We start from the raw sequence: 14592 nt of genomic DNA on the forward strand, positions 1-14592 counted from the left end.
GCTGGACCGTCTCAGTTTCAAGAAGAGAATGTGCATGAGAGGACTCATGTTTTCACTCTATTCATCTTGGTCATTTTAGGTCTCATGGGTTCTGGGTATTAAGAGTTTTCTGTTTGAAATGGACTTTTTCCCTCCTGTGTTTGTTGGCTATCTGTATGTCATCTTTGGAGAAATGTCTGTTTAGGTCTTCTAAACAGACATTTTTGTTTGGGTTTTTGATTGGGTTGTTTGTTTTTTTGATACTGAGCTGCATGAGCTACTTATATATTTTGGAGATTAATCCTTTGCAGTTGCTTTTTTTTTTGCTGCAGTTGCTTTGTTTGCAAATATTTTCTCCCATTCTGAGGGTTATCTTTTTGTCTTGTTTATGGGTTCATTTGCTGTGCAAAATCTTTTAAGCTTAAATAGGTCCCATTTGTTTATTTTTGTTTTTATTTTCATTACTCTAGGAGGTGGGTCAAAAAAGATCTTGTTGTGATTTATATCAAAGAGTGTCCTGCCTATGTTCTTCTCTAACAGTTTTATAGTGTCTGGCCTTACATTTAGGTCTTTAATCAATTTTGAGTTTATTTTTGTGTATGGTGTTAGGGAGTGTTCTAATTTTATTCTTTTACATGTAGCTGTCCAGTTTTCCCAGCACCACTTATTGAAGAGTCTGTCCCTTCTCCATTGTATATTTTTGCCTCCTTTGTCATAGAGTAGGTGACCATAGGTGTGTGGGTTTCTCTCTGGGCTTTCTATCCTGTTCCATTGATCTTATATTTCTGTTTTTGTGCCAGTACCATACTATCTTGATTGCTGTAGCATAGTCTGAAGTCAGGGAGCCTGATTCCTCCAGCTCCATTTTTCTTTCTCAAGATTGCTTTGGCTATTTGGGGTCTTTTTTGTTTCCATACAAATTGTAAAGTTTTTTGTTCTAGTTCTGTGAAAAATGCCATTGGTAGTTTGATAGGGATTGCATTGAATCTGTAGATTGCTTTGGGCACTATAGTCATTTTCACAATATTGATTCTTCCCATCCAAGAACATGCTATATCTCTCCATCTGTTTGTATCATCTTTAATTTCTTTCATCAGTATCTTATAGCTTTCTGCATACAGGTCTTTTGTCTCCTTAGGTAGGTTTATTCCTAGGTATTTTATTCTTTTTGTTGCAGTGGTAAATGGGATTTTTCCCTTAATTTCTCTTTCTGATCTTTTGTTGTTAGTGTACAGGAATGCAAGAGATTTCTGTGTATTAATTTTTTATTCTACGACTTTACTAAATTCATTGATTAGCTCTAGTAGTTTTCTGGTGCCCTGTTTAGGATTTGCTATGTATGGTATCATGTCATGTGCAAACAGTGACAGTTTTACTTCTTTTCCAATTTAGATTCTTTGTATTTCTTTTTCTTCTCTAATTGCTGTGGCTAAACCTTCCAAAACTATGTTGAATAATAGTGGTGAGAGTGGACAACCTTGTCTTGTTCCTGATCTTAGTGGAAATGCTTTCCGTTTTTCACCACTGAGAATAATGTTTGCTGTGAGTTTGTCATATATGGCCTTTATTATGTTGAGGTAGGTTCCCTCTGTGCCCACTTTCTGGAGGGTTCTTATCATAAACTGGTGTTGAATTCTGTCAAAAGCTTTTTCTGCATCTATTGAGATGATCATATGGTTTTTATTCTTCTGTTTGTTAATATGGTGTATCACATTGAATGATTTGCGTATATTGAAGAATCCTTGCATCCCTGGGACAAATCCCACTTGATCATGGTGTGTGATCCTTTTAATGTGTTGTTTGATTTGGTTTGCTCATATTTTGTTGAAGATTTTTGCATCTATGTTCATCAGTGATATTGGCCTGTAATTTTCTGTTCTGATGATGTCTTTGGTATCAGTGTGTTGGTGGCCTTGTAGAATGAATTTGGGTGTTCCACCCTCTACAGCTTTTTGGAAGAGCTTGAGAAGGATAGGTGTTAGCTCTTCTCTAAATATTTGATAGAATTCACCTATGAAGCCATCTGGTCCTGGACTTCTGTTTGTTGGAAGACTTATTTAATGAAGTTTCAATTTCATTACTTGTGATTGGTCTGTTCATATATTCTGTTTCTTCCTGGTCCAGTCTTGGAAGGTTGTACTTTTCTAAGAATTGTCCATTTCTTCCAGGTTGTCCATTTTATTGGCATATAGTTGCTTGTAGTAGTCTCTTATGAACCTTTGTATTTCTGTGGTGTCAGTTGTAACTTCTCCTTTTTCATTTCTAATTTTATTGATTTGAGACTTCTCCCTTTTTTTCTTGATGAGTCTGCCTAAAGATTTATCAGTTTTGTTTATCTTCTCAAAGAACCAGCTTTTAGTTTTATTGATCTTTGTTATTGTTTTCTTCATTTATTTTTCATTTATTTCTGCTCTGATTTTTATGATTTCTTTCCTTCTACTAACTTTGGGTTTTGTTTGTTCTTTCTCTATTTGCTTTAGGTGTAAGGTTAGGTCGTTTATTTGAGATTTTTCTTGTTTCTTGAGATAGGATTGTATTGCTATAAACTTCCCTCTTAGAACTGCTTTTGCTGCATCCCATAGGTTTTGCGTCATCGTGTTTTTGTTGTCATTTGTTTCTAGGTATTTTTTGATTTCCTCTTTGATTTCTCCAGTGGTCTCTTGGTTATTTAGTAGCGTATTTTTTAACCTTCATGTGTTTGTATTTTTTACAGTTGTTTTTTTTTTCCCGTAATTGATTTCTAATCTCATGGTGTTGTGGTCGGAAAAGATGCTTGATATGATTTCAATTTTCTTAAATTTACTGAGGCTTGATTTGTGACCTCTGCTTTCAATTCTTTTGGGTATATACCTAGGAGTGGAATTGCTGGGTCATATAGTAATTCATGTGTAGCTTCTTGAGGAACAGCCAAACTGTTTTCCTGGAGTTGTTCTTGACACCTGTGAACATGGTGACGGGTTGCAGAGATGGGGATGAGGTCTGACACTAGAACACAGAGTGAAAGGGAAGAAACTGGACCTCAGGAAAACAGCAGAAGCCCCAGTGAGTGGTCTGGCCATGTGCAGTGTTGGCATTTCTAACACATTCTCAAGTGTGGTTTGTGGACCTGTGTTGGCTTCACCTGGGTGCTGATTAGACCTGAATCATCTCAGGGCCTGTCCCAGAAGCATCTGTTTGTACTTCTCTAACTTAAATGTTCATGGGCATATTTCCTGGTCATCTTGTTAATGTGCATATTCTGAGAGGAGTGGTCTGAGAATTTGTATTTCCAACGTGCTCTCAGGTGATGCTGGGCCTGCTGGCCCCTGGACTATACCTTGAAGAATAAGCGAGGATCAGTACTATCTGTGTATTGGAATCACCTGGTGAACTTTTCAAACATCCCAATGCCTGGGCCCAACCACAGAGGTTCTGATGTTATTGGTTTGGGGTGGGCCCTGGCATTCAGTATTTCAATAAAGTTACCCATGAGAGTCTACCATGCAGCCAGGGTTGAGAACTTCTTTTCTGGGTTGGGACATTGTCCTGTCTCTTGCACATGTGTCCTCCTTCCCTCCTTCCTGCTTTCTTTCCAAACTCTCCTGCTTAAAACTGAGTCAGATGCCCAACAGATTGATATCTCTGGCTCCTGTTTGTCATTCACATTGCCTCCAGATGAATCCTCCTTAAGCTAGTGCTGAACAGAATGCTCCCTTGCAAAAACTTTCAATGACTCTCATTGCCCTCCATGAATAAAAAAGACCATGTACCTATCCTGTAAGCCTCTCCTTGGGGTAGCTGCAAACCTATTTTTCCAGCCGTGTCTCCCTCTTTAGGAAGCCCTGTATCTCAGAAAAGCTAATTTCTGTCCTCTGAATATACCATGGATTTTCCTATCTTTATGATTTTACTTGGGTTGACTGTCCATCTGGTTAATCTTTTCTGCATATCTGTCAGTCAAGGACCACCCCTATTTTTACTTCCTCTGGGAAAGCCTTTCTTGATCTTTGCAATTGAAGTAATCCTTTTTCCTCCAGCACTTTGTTTCTTTCTTTCTTATAGCATTTTCCCCTTTGTATTTCTGGGGTTTGCCTTCTGCTCTCATTCTTCTTACTGGATTGCAAACTCTCTGGCGGCCTTAGCCTCTTCTTTCTTAGTTTTGATCCCTTGCTGGGCCTACTAAAGTGTCAGGCACATGGTGGGTGTCCACAAAGATTGGTTAAATTGTATCCAATTGAGTAATTTGCCTCCATGCTATTAATTCAGTTTTGACCTTGCTGCAGTATACTGACATTTTAATTTCTCTGCCTGACATTTAGTAAATCTTTAGGGATTTTACTTAAATAAATGATTTCCTGAAAGCTCCAAATGTTCTTCATAAACATGGGCTATAGCTTCTGCAGTGTCTTCAAAAGTTTACAATGTTTTAATTTTTCACTCTGTACTAGTTTGTTAGCATTATTGGCTTCCTGGTGTCCTGAGACAGTGTGGGATCTGGTAGAAAGTCAGAGGCCACGTTCATTCCACTTGCAAAGACTTATTATGTTCCTAAAAACTTTGGAGTGCGGTGGTGATGAGCCACGATTCTAGGAAAACCCATCCAGCTCTGACTCCTCCTCACTGTTCGGGTGGGAACCTCCTCAGTAGTTAAGTGGGTGATGGGACTTGGAAGGTAATGACGTTTCCTGCAATTAGCTCGTGTCCCCAGTAGTTGCGTGCAATCCTATAGGAACAATTATAAGGAATCCCCTCTCATTTGGCACAATGAGATATGCACATTTTCTAATGGGCTAATTAGTGTAGTTACCATTTTTTAGCCAAAAATGTCAATGTGTAGGATTTAATTAGTCTGCCCTAGGATTATAAGATAACTTCTTAGTTTAGTCAGTCTGTCAGCACTTTCAGGATTTGGAAGGATGCTGGGAACTATCACCTACATATTTGCATAAACTTCTAAGACTTCTAGAAAAATTACTGTGACAAGCAGGTAAAGTCTCCAGAAATAAAATATTCTAAGTTAGATGGGTGGAAGAGTTGTGATCAAAGGACTATTTAGTTAGTGGAAAGTGTAAAAAACAGGCCTTGACATCAATTATTCTTATTTCTACATTTCAGGACTGAGGTGGTTCAGACATTGTAGTCTCTGCTTTAGACTCCTTTGGTTTCTCGTAGCAGAACCTGATTCCACCTGGTTAAGCTACATGGGAATTTATTGCCAGGGTATTGGGTAATGCACAGAATGAAGGAGACCCTGAATAACTCAGCCATGCAACGTAGGAGACCAGAGAAGCTTCTGGGACATAGGTAACAGGAACTAGTGGGCAGTCTCTTCAGGATTCTGCTGGTAAAACAAACGTGTTGCAAATAATTTTAGTTCTTTTGGTTTTCCAGGGAAAGAGAGTTGGATTGGCCTGTCTTGGGTCATGGAATGGGTCGAATAGCATCCCCTCAAAATTCATGTCCACCCAGAACTTCAAAACATGGGACCTTATTTAGAACAAGGCTTTTTACAGATGTAACTAAGGTAAGGGTGGAAATGAGGCCATACTTGATAAGGGTGGGTCCTGCATCTGATGAGAATGTCCTAATGAGAGGCAGAAAAGAGGGAGGCCCAGAGACAGGGAGAAGGAGGTGAGATAGGAGTGATGTGTCTACAAGCTGAGGAATACCAAGGATTGACAACATCCACTGTAGGTTGGAAGGGAGACAGGGGACAGTTTATCCCTCAGAGCCTCCAGAAATAACCAGCCCTGATGGCAGCTTGATTTTGGACTGGGGTCCTCCTAAACTGTGAGAGAGTAAGTTTTTGTTGTTTTGAGCCAGGAAGTTTGTTTCAATTTGTTTTGGTACCCTTAGGAAACAAATACAGGTCATATGTCCATTCTTTGTCCAGGAGAAGTAGGTACCTTAACTGACAACCTCACTGTAACTGTGTGCAGTGGGCTAAAGGGACTTCCCCAAAGCAAATCCAGTAGTGTCATCAAAAAAAAGAACATGGATGGGTGCAGAAACCACAGGTATGTCCATTACATATCATACAGTCCTATTTTCCCTGGAGGGCTGGGGGACGAGGATGGGAAATGCGCAGTCTGGTACCTGCCTCAAGTATAATGTGAAGCATATCCTCAGATTTTGCAAAGTTACAGCTAGTAATGCTACAAGTCTTTTGGAGGAGAATTGGTGGCATGGCGGGGGCTGGGGGTGAAAGATACAGAAAGGCAATGTATAGGACAAAGGCTTTGTTTATATGGTCAGGATATGATATATGATCAAATATGATAGATATGGGTCAGGAAGGAAAACTCTGAAATGAATGAAAATTTACTGCTGTATTAATTAAAAGCATCTCGGAATAATGATCCCACTTCATTCTTTGACTGGGACATTGTGACAAATGTGGGTTGATAATCAAAAGAATAAATTCTAGCCTATGTGCAGAGAAGTCACAATGGGCTAAGTGGAAATGGTCAATCTCGTATTCCATTCCCCTTAAGTTATTAGGTATCTGGTGGCCAGAGAGGTATCTTTGTGTTTATTTCCTTTGCAACTCTAAAAACAACAACAACAACAGCAACAAGAGCTAGTATTTACTGAGGGCTTTCTATGAGCCAAGAACCATGCCATATGTGTCACACATGCATCATTTTATTTAATCCTCAAACAACTCAATATTGTTGATATTGCTAGTGGCTCTGATTTTGCGGTGTGGAAACGAAGGTCTAGACAGGTTCAGTAACTTGCCTAGAGTCACATACTGGTAAGTGGTGATGCTAAGATTGAAACCCCAGAGTCTTGACCCCAGAGACTAAATTCTTAAGTAACTGTTTAACTGTTATGTGTACCCTCACTGTATCTATGTCATTTCATTAAAGAATTAACTACTTTTTTTGGTTGTTGCTATAATCTTTCCTTCAAAAGCCCAGAAGCCTTGCTCATGTGGCATGTCCCTTGAAAACTTCCAAATGTCAGTGGAATGAGCTAGAACTTTCTTTGTGCCATGAAGTGTACTATCTGCTAAGATAATCTCTTTCCTACTGGGAAATATGTATAATACGAACTCATTTAGCTAGATTGAAAATCAATCATCAAGGCCACTGACGATGCTAAAAAAAATAATCAAAAGCAGTTAGCATACAAATGAAAGTGATTCCCTATAACACTATGTGGGATAAATTTCCTGAACTACACCAATAAATCAAGGTTGTGGAAGCTCAGTTATAAAGGAAGATAGATTGAACAGTTTTCCTGTTACAAACAAGCTGTTTGTACTATGTGTCTATCAGCTAGTTATTCAGGTCTAATTTAGGAATGTGCAAGTAAACATGGCCAAATATATTTAAATATACTTGCACTGAAAGTTGCCAAGTAATGCTCTGCATTGACATAACTAAATTATTTCTGGAATCTTTGAAGTTCCTTTTGCGTAACTGTAATAAGAAATTCTTTGCTATAAGAAAAGTAGTTTGTAAATACCCCCCCTCCTTTTTTTCCCATTCTTTGAGGTTAAATTTTTGTTGTTGTTTATTAATGGAGGGCTTTTTGAATTCATAGGACCCACTGTTGGAGCATACTCTCTCAGTTGTGTTGAGAGACTTCCCTGCTGGTATTTTAGAGATACAGCTGAAGCCAGACAGATCAAGCTGCTTCTCATTCTTATCCCAAGAAGCTGGCTGACTGCAGGGCCTCCGGACTCTGTCAGGTACTGCAGTAATTTCTATCAGGACTTTGGGGCTTTAAATCAACAGACAGGACGCTTTTCTTGACTGGCCTTAGGCTCTTTCTTCTAATCCACTCCAAACCTCTCCCGTGTTGTTCCAAGAGATCTAACCAAATGTGCTTGCCATAGCCTGCATGGGATGTTTCCCTAGGTAAGAGCTAAGAGCATGTGTTCTGGAATCTGACTGCCTGGCTTCCACTCTTGAATTTTTCATGCCCTGGCTTGTGAATGGGGAAGTGACTTAATTTTCTATGTACCTGAGCTACCTCATCTATAGTATGCATATAATAAAGTATCTAGCTTGTATAATTGTTTTGAAGTTTAAATGGGGTAATCCAGATAGAGTCATTAACATGGATCCTGGCACATAAGGATCTTACCAAAAAAATGTTTATTAGCTAAACACAAGTCCTGGAGTTAGTGGACATTATTGATCTTACCTGGCCAGTATAATTCCCCTTCTTGCAAATTTATGTCTTGCTTTTCCATTGGAGAATCATACCTTGATTAAGCTTGGTCCATGTGGTTTGGGTGGTTGACTCGTCCTCTCTCTTATCCTCAAGTCCAGAAGTGGCCTTACGATACAGATTTGACAAATCAGCCTATTCCATTCCCTCATGGCCACAGTGACTGGGTCAAAGATGGGCTTGAGACCCAAGTGGACCAATGAAACTTTTCTTGGACTTTAGTAGAGCGTTGGGAAACAGAAGCTGGTGTTGCTAAGATGCAGGATGTAAGCCTGGAGGTGCCAGGGGCCACTACGGGGACTGGGCGTGCCTGAGAGAGGGAAAACAGAACAGAGAGATGGAGTGAGAGAGACTGAGTCTTGGAAACTGGCATCCTTGACGCTAGACTTACCACTGGACTTTTAAAACACTGAGCCCAATAAATGTCATTTTGCTGAAGCCATTTCAATTAGATTTCCAACACTTAAAACTAAGGTGACCATGTGTCCTCATTTTGGGACAGTCCTACTTTACACCTGTTCTCCCAGCATAGTTATTAATAGTGTTTTATTTCACTCTTGGAAGTGTCCTAATTGAGAGGATAAATTTAAAACTCGAAAGTCCAGACCAGTACAGCCACACTGAAGAAATACCCCTGTGGAGTCCCAATTCCCAACAGCTTCTTAAATCATTCAGCACATACTGAGTTCTGACTGGAGAGAGTTCTGGTGAACACACTTGTCTCCATCTCTAATGAGGGTCTAGGGCTCCTTCTAGGTTGGCAACTGCCACTATGACTCCCTTATTCCAGCTCTGACATTTAGGCTATGGCTACTTAACAGTACCTAGGAGCCTTGCCCTGGTAGAAACAAGGTGTACTTTTCTGGTTGAGCAGTTAGCCTCACTAGTCAATCTCTCTCTCACCCTCTGTGTCTCCCTCCCCCCTCCTCCTTGAGTACTCACATGCATCGCCCACCCCCCCCGACATGTACACATGCAACATTGGCCTAGATAAACACCACCAGCTCCCTTTGCTTATTCCATCACCATGTTTGCTCACTTTCCAGTTGTGCTAAAGGGCACAGATGTGTGTTGGGAGTTGGATGGGCAGACAAATAAGGTCACTAGGATCATTTTACAGGCCGTTGAAGACACATTGGATATTATTTGCCCTGTGGTAAGTTATGTTGTCTTCTTTGAATCTCTTGTTTTTCCCTGTTGATGAAGCAATACACTGATCTTGAGTCCAAGTTTCATCCTTACCAACTGTGTATATATATGACTTTATATATATATATATATATATATATATATATAAAACTATATGTATAGTTTGTGTTTTTTTTGGAGGAGAGTGGGAGACAAAGGTTACTTATATGAACAAAAATTGTTGTCTAGGCAACATGAGTTAATATCCATTGTCAATATTTATTATTTACTCTTTGCCAGGCCTATGATTAAGTACTTTCTGTGTATCGTATCACTTAATCCTCACAATAACATGCCTAGTATGTATCATTAGCTTATACCTTTTTCAGATGAAGAAATTAAAGCAAAGAATTGGCAGAATCAGAATTCAGACCCAGGTCTGTGTGATCCTAGGTCTGTGCTTCTCCAGCTGATGTTATTCTGCTCATTTTTGTGTATGCGGACGAACACTCAACCTGAAGTCAGGAGCTCTGGTTTCCATTTCCCTCTCTGCCTTTAACCAGCTGGGTGACCTTCGGCAACTCCTGAGGTCCCATGGGCCCCATGATTTTGTGATTCTAGGTGTTTGGGTTTGGGGTCAGGAGTTCAGTTTTTCTTTAATGTTGTAAGGTCTAGCTTTTTATCAGTCACCAAGGCTTCCAGCTGCAAATCCGGAATAAAGGAGTGGGGGTGGTTGGTGACTGTGATGAAGGAGAAGAATTTCCTGCTGCCAGATATTTAGAAAATGGTGAAATTTGCATTGAAAGTATATTATTATTAGTAGAAAATAATGATTAATGCCATTTCATGTTCTTTTCACAAGTCATATTAGGTAATGAACAATGATAACACTATGCATGATCGCTGATCCTTGTGACATTCAAAACAGATTCAAAATTCCCATTCCACATACAGGACTCAGTTAGGGCACAATGTTAAATTCAAACTTAGGGGTCAGATTCAAAATTTAAATGCATATCTTCTTTGCATATCTTTTTTTTTTTTTTTGCGGTACGCGGGCCTCTCACTGTTGTGGCCTCTCCCGTTGCAGAGCACAGGCTCCGGACGCGCAGGCTCAGCGGCCATGGCTCACGGGCCCAGCCGCTCCGTGGCATGTGGGATCTTCCCGGACTGGGGCACGAACCCGTGTCCCCTGCATCGGCAGGCGGACTCTCAACCACTGTGCCACCAGGGAAGCCCTGCATATTTATTTTGACATAGCATTACAAATTACTCACTGTAATATGAATTAAAGATGGACTTTAGTACGATGGGGGAAACATTAAAAGAAATTCTGTTTAAATTTAAATCCCCTTTTTCCCTTTTCAGATTTTCTCCCCCATATTTATCCCTCAATGTATCTGCTGATTATCAAAAGTATTGCTGTTTAAACAGTAATTTGTTCATTTACATTTTATTGTCTTTTGCTGGTAGCAACTGCCAAGAAGTAGTGTTGATATCTTGAATCACAATTAGTTCATTGTGACGTTCCTAAATGAGAGAATTTTAAAAGTACTCTTTCCTATCTACATTTTAGTATTTACCTAATGTACGTAGTGTAGGGAGAACTGATGTCAAAAAAGAACAGAGTGGCAAATGTGCTTCTAAGTCTGTTACAATAGAGCCAGTGAAATGTGCAAAATGACAAATTACATTTAATATTCAGGTGCATTGCCAATTTGTTTGGGGGGTAAAAAGCACCATCCTTTGCTAACCCGATAAGAATTAATCAGATTTTAATTACATGATGTGCAACCTGGACTGTTTAGCACATTTATGCCGAGTAATCCCTGGGGCATCTCAAACCAAATAAAACTTTTGTCTTCTAAACCATGGGTTTGGTTTTGTGTTAATCATTTTTGGACCTTCTAATTTGTTTTTTTGTTTTGACAATCTCATTTCTTCTATGACACTAATAATTTCCTTTGGGTTTTTCTTTCTTACGGAAGGGAACAATTTGCTATTTTGTGTAAAGTGAAGGCAATGCCAGTCTCCGTGTCAGGGCCTGAAATTGTTTTCCCTGTATTTGCAAATATCCTCCCTGTTTTCATCTACCAGGGAAGCTTCCTGAGGTTAGGGGCGCAGTTTGTCACTACAGAGATGGAGCCTGACATTTTGGCCTCATTAACGTGGTGTCATAACAAAGCGAGTGAACCTCAAACTTAATTTAGCAAAACAACCAAGCCCATAAAAAAGGGCAGGAAAAGAAAATCAGAGGTGCTTCCAGTAAACTGTTATTATTGAACCTAAACATTTTTCTTAAAATTGCCATAAGCTTCCTAGCTCTGTGCTGGTACTTAGGAAGTTCCACTCACGGATGCTAGCAAAAAGTTTCCACATGAGACTCAGCAGATAGAAAGAAATTCCCAGTTGCATTCATTTTTGAGCTTCTTCAGTTCCTGGAGGTCCTCGTTTAGCCTTTGATAAAATCAATCCTGAACTAATCAATGAGAAATTGCTGGGACTATGAATCCTGCAAAATCAATAAATTTGTATAATAATTACACAAGCATATTAGAGAAGCATAATAATACATAGGCAAGCAAACCCCAGGAAACATGCTCTTGAAATCTTTAAAACTCAGCCAGATGTGATGAAGTTTTACATACTTTGCTCTAGTTTAGGATAATCCTGGCACTTAAGAGAAAGAATATTGTAAGACTCTCCTCTAATTTATGCAAGTTAAAAAATTAACATATGTAACTCCTTTAAAAGCCCAAGTTATTAGTGAGTAGAAAAGTTTAAATTTTGAAAGAAAAGAGACCGGTTTGTCCTGGATGCAGGGTCCTATCATCTGTCTGAAATGCCAAGTCCGTTCTCTTCCCCAACACCGTTCATATAGGCAAATCCAGTAACTGCTCACGGCTGCATTCTCATGATCTGCCCCAAGATGATGACTCCTTCTACCAGCCCAGGTCACTAATCTTGTTGTTCCTCTCAACCCAAAATTGTGGTGTCATGAAGAGAAAGCTGAATTGGAAACACACTTGAGTTCTAGTTACGACTATACCAGAAGCCCTTTAAATCTCTCTCAGCCTCAGTTTCCTTATCTCTAAAATGATTACAATAATGCTGAGTATATAAGGCGAAGTGTTGGAAAAAGCACTGCCTAAGTTGTTTACATTCTGTAGTTCCTGGATAACTTCCTGATCTGGAATAACTTCATCTCTGAGTAGAGGAGTCACAGTATGTGACTGTGATGGTTAGTTTTTTGTTTTTAAACATCTTTATTGGAGTATAATTGCCTTACAATGGTGTGTTAGTTTCTGCTGTATAACAAAGTGAATCAGCTATACATATACATATATCCCCATATCTCCTCCATCTTGCATCTCCCTCCCACCCTCCCTATCCCACCCCTCTAGGTGGTCACAAAGCACCGAGCTGATCTCTCTGTGCTATGTGGCTGTTTCCCACTAGCTATTTTACATTTGGTAGTGTATATATGTCCATGCCACTCTCTCACTTCGTCCCAGCTTACCCTTCCCCCTCCCTGTGTCCTCAAGTCCATTCTCTACGTCTGCGTCTTTATTCTTGTCCTGCCCCTAGGTTCTTCAGAAACCTTTTTTTTTTTTTTTTTAAGATTCCATATATATGTGTTAGCATACGGTATTTGTTTTTCTCTTTCTGACTTACTTCACTCTGTATGACAGTCTCTAGGTCCATCCACCTCGCTACAAATAACTCAGGTTCGTTTCTTTTTATGGCTGAGTAGTATTCCATTATATATATGTGCCACATCTTCTTTATCCATTCATCTGTTGATGGACACTTAGGTTGCTTCCAAGTCCTGCCTATTGTAAATAGAGCTGCAGTGAACATTGTGGTACATGACTCTTTTTGAATTATGCTTTTCTCAGGGTATATGCCCAGTAGTGGGATTGCTGGGTCGTATGGAAGTTCTATTATTAGTTTTTTAAGGAACCTCCATACTGTTCTCCATAGTGGCTGTATCGATTTACATTCCCACCAAGAGTGCAAGAGGGTTCCCTTTTCTCCACACCCTCTCCAGCATTTATTGTTTGTAGATATTTTGACGATGGCGATTCGGACCGGTGTGAGGTGATACCCCGTTGTAGTTTTGATTTGCGTTTCTCTAATGATTAGTGATGTTGAGCATCCTTTCGTGTGTTTGTTGGCAATCTGTATATCTTCTTTGGAGAAATGTCTCTTTAGATCTTCTGCCCATTTTTGGATTGGTTTGTTTGTTTTTTTGATATTGAGCTGCCAGAGCTGCTTGTATATCTTGGAGATTAATCCTTTGTCAGTTGCTTCGTTTGCAAATATTTTCATCCATTCTGAGGGTTGTCTTTTCATCTTGGTTATGGTTTCCTTTGCTGTGAAAAAGCTTTTAAGTTTCATTAGGTCTCATTTTTCATTTTAGTTTTTATTGCCATTTCTCTAGGAGGTGGGTCAAAAAGGATCTTGCTGTGATTTATGTCACAGAGTGTTCTGCCTATGTTTTCCTCTAAGAATTTTATAGTGTCTGGTCTTACATTTAGATCTTTAAACCATTTTGAGTTTATTTTTGTGTATGGTGTTAGGGAGTGTTCTAATTTCATTCTTTTCCATGTAGCTGTCCAGTTTTCCCAGCACCACTCATTGAAGAGGCTGTCTTTTCTCCATTGTATATTCTTGCCTCCTTTATCAAAGATAAGGTGACCATATATGCGTGGGTTTGTCTCTGGGCTTTCTATCCTGTTCCATTGATCTGTATTTCTGTTTTTGTTCCAGTACCATACTGTCTTGATTACTGTAGCTTTGTAGTATAGTCTGAAGTCCAGGAGCCTGATTCCTCCAGCTCCATTTTTCTGTCTCAAGATTGCATTGGCTATTCAGGGTCTTTTGTGTTTCCATACAAATTGTGAAATTCTTTGTTCTAGTTCTGTGAAAAATGCCTGTGGTAGTTTGATAGGGATTGCATTGAATCTGTAGATTGCTTTGGGTAGTATAGTCATTTTCACAATGTTGATTCTTCCAATCCAAGGGCATGCTTTATCTCTCCATCTGTTTGAATCATCTTTAATTTCTATCATCAGTGTCATAGTCTTCTGCATACAGGTCTATTGTCTCCTTAGGTAGGTTTATTCCTAGGTATTTTATTCTTTTTGTTGCAATGGTAAGTGGGAGTGTTTCCTTAATTTCTCTTTCAGATTTCTCATCATTAGTGTATAGGAATACAAGGGATTTCTGTGCATTAATTTTGTATCCTGCTACTTTACCAAATTCATTGATTAGCTCTTGTAGTTTTCTGGTAGCCTCTTCAGGATTCTCTATGTATAG

The 14592-nt window shown here is 39.4% G+C and overlaps 1 long non-coding RNA gene across 1 annotated transcript in view; it reads left to right on the forward strand.

Moving 5' to 3' along the window:
- LOC115852986 (uncharacterized) overlaps positions 1–14592 on the forward strand; it is a 394615-nt gene that overhangs the window by 276470 nt on the left and 103553 nt on the right. The window contains exon 3 of the long non-coding RNA XR_009565343.1: positions 7510–7657. This is a non-coding gene — a long non-coding RNA (uncharacterized lncRNA). The remainder of the gene's footprint in view (positions 1–7509; positions 7658–14592) is intronic.

Source organism: Globicephala melas, chromosome 10 (assembly GCF_963455315.2).
Source record: "Globicephala melas chromosome 10, mGloMel1.2, whole genome shotgun sequence".
Lineage (NCBI taxonomy): Eukaryota > Metazoa > Chordata > Mammalia > Artiodactyla > Delphinidae > Globicephala > Globicephala melas.